Below are 9,973 nucleotides of genomic sequence, written 5' to 3' on the forward strand. Positions count from 1 at the left end.
ACACATTAATTATTAATCCTGTTATGAAAGAAGAATCAGAGCAGAAAGGAAAAAACCCAAGAGGGAAAAAAGCAAATTTAAAAAGTTGAAAATATTATATTTGATCTGCATTCAAACTCCATAGTTGTTTTTCTGGATGCGGATGGCATTTTCCATCACAAGTCTTATAGAATTGTCATGGTTCACTATACTGTTAAAAAAAGCTAAATCTGACATAGTAGATCATCACACAATGTTGCTATTTCTGTGTCAGTGTTTTCCTGGTTCTGCTCACTTCACTGTCCATCAATTTATATAAATCTTTCTAGGTATTTGTGAAATCTGCTTATTCATCATTTCTTTTTTCCCCCTATTCTGAATAAAGACTTTTATTGAGCACTCCATCAACCTTGCTTCCTGCACTATGAAAGCAGAATGACCACCTCAACCCAACCAGATCAGCTTCTTTCCTTTACCTATCAAAGAATGTGAGTGCAATCAATGTTCTTCCTGGAGAAAATGAAAATGTCTTTTCTTTGAACAGAAAAGCAACAGAAGCAAGAGAAGACAATGTTCTCAGCTAAGTCAAGTGTCTCTATTTGATTTTATCCTGGAATATATCCAAGTTGTTGGTGACTGGGACAGCTATAATGTTTTTCTAGATGGTGCCACACCGTGTGGAGGATCTTTTTATTAAAGTCCAGATTGCCCACATTAATTTCATCTTTCTTCTTCTTCCCTCTAGTACACACCTTTTGAGACTTGAAGATGTGAGGACATTTGCTGCTTCCCCGGATGCTTCCACAGTCACACCCCTCTGTGTGCCTCTCTCTAACATTCTGAAGAAGTTATATGACCAAGTCATAAAGGCTCTATCAGGGCCATTCTAGTAGCACTCAAACTTGTCAAAGAAGCAGTCATTTTCACAGAGAGTTTACTCTGGAGATTTTCACAGACCTGATACAGTCTCAACAAGCTTAGTTTCCGTGTTGAGAACCCACACTTTAATTGAAAGGTAGTCTCTTGTCATCATGTATTGACCACTGTGACTAAAGTTTACATAGGATATTGAAGACATTTTTTTGAAAAGGATTATATATTGCTGGGCTCTTCAGGTTCTTCAAAACACTTGGAATGCTTATAATACAAGGGCTAAGGAGTATAGATCATAAAGTCTTATGATTCTTTCACTGCTGCTGCATACAAACACATTACACCCATGTGGGTAGAAATCTGTGGCAGTGATCTTTTAGGTTAGCCCAGCCATGCCCACAGGCTTAATATCTACAATGCTGAAGCTTCTGTCTGTGATTCCTAAACAACAGGTTTATTTTCAGGTCTTTGGTAGGTTTCATGATCACTGATTATAAAAATGGAACTGATATGAAAGATGTGCACCTTGAAAAATATATTGTGCGGACTTGCTTTGAGTATCAGGTTGATGAGCTTCAGTAGGAGAGCCCCTAGTGTTGTGTTTCTGAACACATCTCAGAGTCTGCTGTCTTTGCCCTTCAGGTTATAACCCTCTGCTCTTTTATCCCATTCACTTATTTTCCAAAATTTATTAGTTTCATCCTTAGTAGACAGCAGGAAATGAACAGCATTCTTTTGTGGCAATCACCCAATCTTTTAATTTTTTTTCTTAATTTGAAGACTTTTCAGATAGTCAAATTCAAGCTTGTGACTACGAAAAGGAATGTAAATATTATATTTGCTCCTAGAATGAGGTTGGCTTTCATTAAAAAATTGCAGACTATGCCTCCTCTGATATCCCAAGCCAAACAACTTCATGACCAGCACTGCCATGTATATGTGTTCTTGTTCCTTCTGAAATACCAATCTACTACCCTTGTCTCCAGTTGCAAAAAGAACTGAAGAGTAATTAAATTTGACATTTGAAATGATATCAGCTCCAGAGAAGGAACTCTTGAGGGCAAATTGAAGTATAATTTCCCTACATTATTTGTCTTGCTTTTTAATGATGTGGCTAATATGAAAATATGTCCTATATGATTTTACATATACAGGCACACCTCAGAGATGTTGAAGTGTGGTTCTGGACCATTAAAAATATTGTACTACAAAAATGCTTACCAACATGAGAGTTCTCAGAATGTTGAAATCTTTTTGCTAGTCTAGGGTTTTATCTTCATGTTGATGGCTGCTGATTGACCAGGATGGTGGTTGCTGAAGCAAGGAAGAGATGGCAATTTCTTAAAATAAGAACAAAGAAGTTTGCCCCATCAATGATGGATTTTTCCTTTCACTAGATCACTTAATTGGCTTAATTTAAATATTCAGATTGTTTGATGGATTCAGAGTCAGAGTCCTGTTTGTCTCAGTTTCCTCCTCTATAAAATGAGCTTCAGTCACCTTGTAGGCTATGATGCCCTTCATCTGCAAGAAGCACCACTTCAAGTTGCTGCCACCCATGCTGCTGTCACCACCTGGGCTGAGCAGAGACTGTGGGGACCTGGTGGGACTCATGTAGCTCTGTCCATGACTCTGCTGCTGCTGTGAACTGAGCTGCATCTCCCCCTAGCAAAATGTCACCCTGAGTGCTCATCATTTTTTATAGAATAATAGTATTTCATTAGATTCATATATCACAACTTGTTCTGCCCTTCCCTAATGGATGGGCTTCCCCTCAATTTCCAGTTCATTGCTACCACAAAAAGAGCTGCTATAAATGTTTTTTGTACATTTGAGTCCTTTTCCCTTTTTAATAATCTCTTTGAGAAAAAAAAGACCTAATAGTGATATTGCTGGATCAAAACAATTTTTTTACCTTTTGGGCCTAGTCCTAAATTGTTCTCCAAAATGGGTGAATCAATTCACCCAACCAGCAATCATTAGTGTCCCAGTTTTCCCACATCCCCTCCAACATTGATCATTTCCTTTTTCTATGAGATTGTCTTTTTTAGGTGTCAGGTGATATTTCAAAATTGTTTTAATTTGCATTTCTTTACTAGTGATTGAGACCATTCTCTTTTCATTTGACTATAGTTGGATTTTAATTTCTTCATCTGAAAACTGCTTGTTGATATTCTTTGAGCATTTATCATTTGGAGAATGACTTGTAGTCTTTTAAATTTGACTTAATTTTTTATATATGTTAGAAATGAGGCCTTTATTAGAAACACTAACTGTAAACATTACTTCCCAGCTTACTGCTTTCTTTGTAGTCCTGGTTGCATTGTTTTTCTTTGTGTAAAACTTTTTTAATTTAATGTAATCAAAATTATCCATTTTGCAGTTCATAATGTTCTCTATCTCTTCTTTGGTCATAAAACTTCTTCCTTGGTCTGACAGGAAAACTACTCTTTGATCTCCTAATTGGTTTTTAGTATCACCGTTTATGTCTAAATCATGTATGCATTTTGACCTTATTTTTGTATAGAGTGTGAGATGTTGATCTATATTTAGTTTCTGTCATATTATTTTCTAGTTTTCCCAGCAGATTTGTCAAATAGTGAGTTTTTATCTCAGGGAGTTTTAGGATTTATTAAACTCAAATATATTATTATTTATTCACCACTCTGTCTTATGTATCTTATATATTTTAATGGACCACCACTCTGTTTCTTAGCTAGTACAAAATAGTTTTGATAATTGCTACTTTATAATCTAGTTTTAAATCTGTACACTTATGTCACCTTCATTTGCATTTTTTATTAATTCCCTTGATATTCTTGATCTTTTGTTTTTTCCAGATGAATTTAGTTATTTTTTCTAGCTCTATAAAATAATTTTTGGTAGATTGATTGGAATGGTCTTCTTTTAAAAATCTTTCCTTTTCAATAATCTTTTTCTAAATCTAAAACATAATGGTGGAATTGCACAAAAATTGAATCCTATTTTAACCCAAATTTAGTGAGCTTCATTAATCTTTGCAATTTGAGAAAACAATAAGCATTGTGTATGAAGGTTCCAGGATGACAATTTTTGCTATTGTTGTTTATTCTTTTTTTAAAGGGTCAGTGACATCACAGAGTGATGTCTTGATTTGTGTATGAACTGGATTTAAGTGAGGCAGAATTGTACAGTCATCAGCCTTAGGATGAACACATTAGCATATTGTTTAGAAAAGAACAAAGAAAGGAAGGAGCTTCTAAAAGCTTTGCAGAGAGATTAAAATGAAATGTTTAGCAAGGCTGTTCAAAATGTAGAGTGAGTACTGCAATCTAGGAGAAAAAGATGAAAACATAATCTGAAACAACAATCATATACTAGTAAATGTATATCTATAAGAGAATGTAACAAGAGAGCATAGAGGACAGGAAGATGAATGTCATAGTACTGTGTGGTAAAAACACTAGATTCGAAGTAATGGGATTTAGCATGTAATTCTGGATCTATTGTTAGCTATTTGACTTAAGTAACTTCTTTCTCTACTCCTTAATTTCCAATCTGTATAATGAAGGGACTGGACTAAATGATCTCAAAGGTTACTCTTATCTCTAAATCTTATGATCTTGAACCATTTTTCAAAACGTGAGCAAGAAATTGAGAAATTAGGAGAAAAAATCAAGTATTAGAGTTAGGAATAAACTAATAAAGTCTCGATAAATATTGCCTACTCATCACAAATCTATTGGGAATATATATTTATGTGTCAACTCCATCATCTGTATCAGGCATCATTTGCATCATCTCCAGAAGCAACAGTGCACAGACCCAACAGTATTAACATTTAAGATTTCCTTTCCTTTCAAAATTTGGCTTTAAGAACCTGGGCAGTTAGGAGTGAGGAAAAGGATGGAAATAATTGCTCTAGTCTCATTTCCCAGTATCTTCAGTGAGGTTGGTGGTGCCCTTTGCCTTGGTTGACTCTATGATTGATTCTTGGGTGTGAATACCAACATAGTTTGCTCCTGGTCAAACATCAACCATATAGCCCAGAACATGGATAAGGTAAGGCATAGGGGAGAGAGTAAACTGGGTGGCTCACAGAAATACTTTTCTTCCTTTTACCCTAGCCAGTGATTATATGATACTTTGGAGCCCTTTTATTTTGACACTTTATCTGATGAGAAAAAGGTCAATTTTGCTTCATGAGGAAAAATGTGCCCTACCAAAAAAATGAAGGCATAGCAAAAGCAAATTTGATTTTTTATTCTTAAACATTACTTCACCTCTGACTGTAGAACTGACTGATACTTTTAAAGTGCTATAAGAGTCTATGCCAGAGGGCGGAGCCAAGATGGCGACATGAAGGGATCCAGTTTTAGGAGCTCTCTGATAAAAACTCATAAACTAAGGACTCTAACTAAACTTTTGAGAGACAGAACCCACAAAGGGACCCAGTGAGGCAGTTCTCCCACTCAAGGTAACCTGGAAAAGAGCAGAAAGGCTCTGCTCCCCGGGGCCAGAGGGGCGGCCTGCCAGAGGGGTGGCCTGCCAGAGCCAAAGAACTTCAGCCTCCTGGAGGCAGCCCCAGGGCACTGGGAGCCTCAGCTCACAGCAGCGGGGGAGTCTCCTGAGCTGCACCCCGGAGAGCACCAGGCACAAAGTGGGGGAATAGCCGGGGACCTCTGCCAGAGCGAGCACATGGAGCCCAGCCCTCAGGGCACACAGCAAGCAGCCTGGTCTTTCAGCAGCCTAGACCCGGAAACAGAAGCAGGTGGAGCTGGTAAGCAGGAGCCCCCAGGGCATGAGCCCATTGAGCTGAGGGAGGGGACTGAAGAGAGAGAGACTGCTGAGCTCTGTCCTCTGCCTCTGGAACAGGACTCTGGGGCTCTGACCACATTCAGATCCTGATCCCAGTCTAGGCCCCCCCATAGAACAGCAGGGCCCCCCCCACCTCAGCCCTGTGGCAGAGGGGGTCACTTATGTTCATTGACAGACCAGGAGGAGGACAGAACCTCATACACTGAGACCCTTGTGGGAGTGTCCCAAAAGCTCAGGAAGCACCCCCCAAAAACAGGCTTAGGCTGGGAAAATGAACAAACAAAGAAACAAAAGGAAGACCATTGAGAAATATTTTGCAAATGAGCCCAAGAAGGATCAAAATACTCAGTCTGAAGATGAGGAAGCACAAGCTCCTGCATCTAAAGACTCCAAGAAAAAACAGAAATTGGCTCAGGCTATGATAGAGCTCAAAAAAGACTTTGAAAATCAAATGAGGGAGTTGGAAGAAAAACTGGGAAAAGAAAGGAGAGAGATGCAGGAAAAACATGAAAATGAAGTCAGCAGCTTAGTCAAGGAAATCCAAAAAAATGCTGAAGAAAATAGCATGCTAAAAACCAGCTTAGGTCAAATGGATAAAACAGCTCAAAAAGTTATTGAGGAGAAGAATGCTTTAAAAAGCAAAATTGGCCAGATGGAAAAAGAGATAAGAAAACTCTCTGAGGAAAATAAATCCTTAAGACAAAGAATAGAATTCAGGGAGATTGATGAATTTACCAGAAATCAGGAATCAATACTTCAAAACCAAAAAAATGAAAAATTAGAAGAAAATGTGAAATATCTCATTGAAAAAACAACTGATATGGAAAACAGACTTCGGAAAGATAATTTGAAAATTATTGGAATACCTGAAAGTCATGATCAGGAAAAGAGCCTTGACATCATTTTCAAAGAATTACTAAAGGAAAATTGCCCTGATATTCTAGAAGCAGAGGGCAAAATAGAAATGGAGAGAATCCACCGATCCCCCCAAGAAAAAGATCCCAAAAAACCAACCCCTAGGAATATTATAGCCAAGTTCCAGAACTCCCAAGTCAAAGGAAAAATATTACAAGCAGCCAGAAGGACACAGTTCAAATATCGTGGAGCTGCAGTCAGGATCACACAGGACTTAGCAGCAGCTACATTGGAAGCTCGTATGGCTTGGAATACAATATACCGGAAGGCAAAAGAGCTTAGAATGCAGCCAAGAATGAACTACCCAGCAAGGCTGAATGTCCTCTTCCAGGGAAAAAGATGGACTTTCAATGAACCTGGGGAATTTCAAAGGTCCCTTTTGGAATGGCCAGAGCTGAACAGAAGGTTTGATCTTCAGATACAGGACTCAGGTGAAGCATGGAGATTGGAGGAGAGGGGGGAAATATGAGGGACTTAATGAGGATGAACTGCATGTATAGAAAAATGATACTGATAATATTCATATGAACCATCTCAGTTAATAGAGCAGGTAGAGGGAGCTTTTATAGTTGAAGCACAGGAGAAAGCTGAATTCGAAGATAAAATATGGTGTAAAAATGGAGTCAATAGGGGAAAAAAAGGGAAATGGAATGGGAGAAAGAAAAAGGAGAGGGGGAATAGTCCAAGCTATTTCACATAATAAGATTTTTTTTTATTATTACAATGAGCTATTGCAATGATATGGAAGGGGGGAGGCAAGGGGGGAATGAGGGAACCTTTGCTCTCATCAAAGATGACTAGGAGAGGAAACAGCAGATATACTCAATGGGATATAGACAACTGGAGTAAGAAGGAGCGGGGAGCAGGGGGAAGGGGTGGGGAAGTGAATAAAGGAAGAGAGGATGGACCATGGGGGGACAGTGGTCAGATATAACACATTTTCTTTTTTACTTCTTACAAGGGGCTGGGATTGGATGGCCTGCCCAGGACCATAGGGCCAGGTGGATTCTGGGCCCAAGGGGTGGTATGGGGGCTCAGGGCTTCTTGGCTCCAGGACCAGGGATCTGTCTGCTGCGCCACTCAGCAACCCTACAGCAGAGTCAGAGTGAAAGGAGAGAGAAAATTTAGTACATAGTAGTGGAGAAATAAGAAAGGAGGGAGATGTGATCATCAATGGCAATGCTGGAAAAATATGGAAGTAACTTTTGTGATGGACTTATCATAAAGAATGTGATCCACTCACGACAGAGTTGATGGTGTTGGAACAAAGACTGAAACACATTTTTTGTTATTACTATTTGGGAGATGGTGCAGGGCAAGTGGGACTGGGTGGCCTGCCTGGGGCCACATAGCAGGGTGATCATTGGGTGTCTGGGGCCGGATTCGGACCCAGGTGCTCCTGGCTCAAGGGCCAATGCTCTGTCTGCCACCCAGCCACCCCTACTATTATTACTATTTTATTTTATTTTGGGTCTTTTTTTTCTTTTCTTCTTTTTGTTTTTGCAGGGCAGTGGGGATCGGGTGGCTTGCATGTCACATGGCTGGGTGATTATTGGGTTTACAAGGCTGGATATGGACTCGGGTGCTCATGGCTCCAGGGCTGGTGCTTCGTCCATTGAACCACCTGGCCATACTTACAATTATTACTATTATGTTTTTTTAATTTTAATTTTTTCTCTCCCCCCTTTACTTTTTTTGCCCAAGCAAGTCTATCTATATTAATGGGGGAGGGGTATTTCGTTTACTTGTAAACAAGTATATTTTATTAATGTAAAGAAAAACATATGTACAAAATGAGAATAAAAAAATAAATTAAAAAAAGAGTCTATGCCAGCATCAATGGTTGCTAGTCATAGTTCATAAAAATGAAGAAACCAAATGAAGCATTGAGAGGAGGAAAATAAAACCACTTTCCAAGGGGAGAAAGGAGAAATACTGAGGGGGCGAGTCTACTAGTATACAAAATCTATAAAATAAGTTTAAAAGTATTCATATTATGTTACTTCAAATGTGAAAAATTCCTTTTTACATATTGTAAGTTTGGAAGGTGGGGAGGGAAAGTTTGAAGCTGCTTGTTGATTTAGGGCAAGACCCAGGAGGGAATTTGCTACTTCTCTTCCAATTAGGTTTTCTGGGAGAGGTAAGATTTCAGTCCTTATTAATTCAAACTCCCTATGGCTACTTTCAGGCTCGGACTGCATGTCAAACATTGGTTCTCTTATTCAGTAATACTCTATATCCTTTTCTTCTTTTGTTCCCCTTCCACTTTGCTCAGTGGATGAGAGGGGATACCAAATCAATACCAGTGTAACGGTAGCAAATATAACATTCCTGGAGACACTGGAGACAGAGAATAGAAGCAACAATTCATTTTTCTGTCTCAGTTCAGATTGTATTTATACCACCTGCTATGCCTGTGGGAGTGGAATCTATAGCAATGACTTTGGCCACAAACTTTCTCTTTTCTGACTTTTGCTTTTTTATTCAGTGTGATGGGATTTTTTTTTTCTTTCCAGGAGTAGTAAGTAGCCTATGGCACTTGGCTGAAGAGATGAGACTTCAATAAGATATAGGAGACAAAGAGTGACAAATTAAAATGACAAGGCTGTCTTATAAGATTGTGATCTAGTGAAATGAAGTATTTCTGGTCCAGTCAATGGAGACAGCATTACGCCACGTAGTAATAGACTGCAAGACCTGTACAGTCTGTCTATGTCTTTGAGATAACTGAATTTGTCACTATCAACATCGCACCAATTGTGGTTTTGCTGCCTTCCAAGGCTATGAGTATGGATAAAGGCTTTGTTTTAAGCCAAATATCTTCAGGAAAACTATATTTTTCTTGCTATGAATGCTTTCTATGTTTTATTTTGAAAAGCATATTAGTCACTAGAGTGAAATGAATCTAAAGAGCCACCTTGAAAAGGGTAACAAATCTAAGTATGGTTCTCAATACTGTACTTGGCTTAATCAATGTTCTGCCACAACTGTTCCCTCTGATTCCCAATAAACAGGGTGCTGCAGATGAGTTGAGAATATTCACCCTGACCTCAGAACTTTTGGGATCAAACTATATTCTCTGTTTATATATATCCCTAATTTGTTTCCCCATCTCTTATCTCTCCCCTGAGCTGCTAGATATCTGTTCTTTTTTTAATTATATAAATATTTTATTTGTTTTCCATTTATTTACAATAGTAGTTTCTAACTATCGTTTTTAGTAAGGTTTGGAATTTTACAATTCCCCCCCTTCTCCCCCCACAGAAGGCAATCAGATAATCTTTAAATTGTTTCCATGCTATGCATTGATCCAGATTGAATGTGTTGAGAGAAAAGTCATATCCTTGAGGGAGAACTAAAATATTAGAGATAGCAAAATTATGTAGTACATATCCTTTTTTAAAAATTT

The 9,973-nt window shown here is 38.5% G+C and overlaps 1 pseudogene; it reads right to left on the reverse strand.

Annotated features, from left to right (window-relative positions):
* Positions 1-574: 574 nt before the first annotated feature.
* LOC141506283 (serine/threonine-protein phosphatase 2A 55 kDa regulatory subunit B delta isoform-like) lies at positions 575-6,583 on the reverse strand (annotated as a pseudogene).
* Between the last annotated feature and the right edge of the window lie 3,390 nt (positions 6,584-9,973).

The sequence above is a fragment of the Macrotis lagotis genome, chromosome 1 (genome assembly GCF_037893015.1).
Source record: "Macrotis lagotis isolate mMagLag1 chromosome 1, bilby.v1.9.chrom.fasta, whole genome shotgun sequence".
Lineage (NCBI taxonomy): Eukaryota > Metazoa > Chordata > Mammalia > Peramelemorphia > Peramelidae > Macrotis > Macrotis lagotis.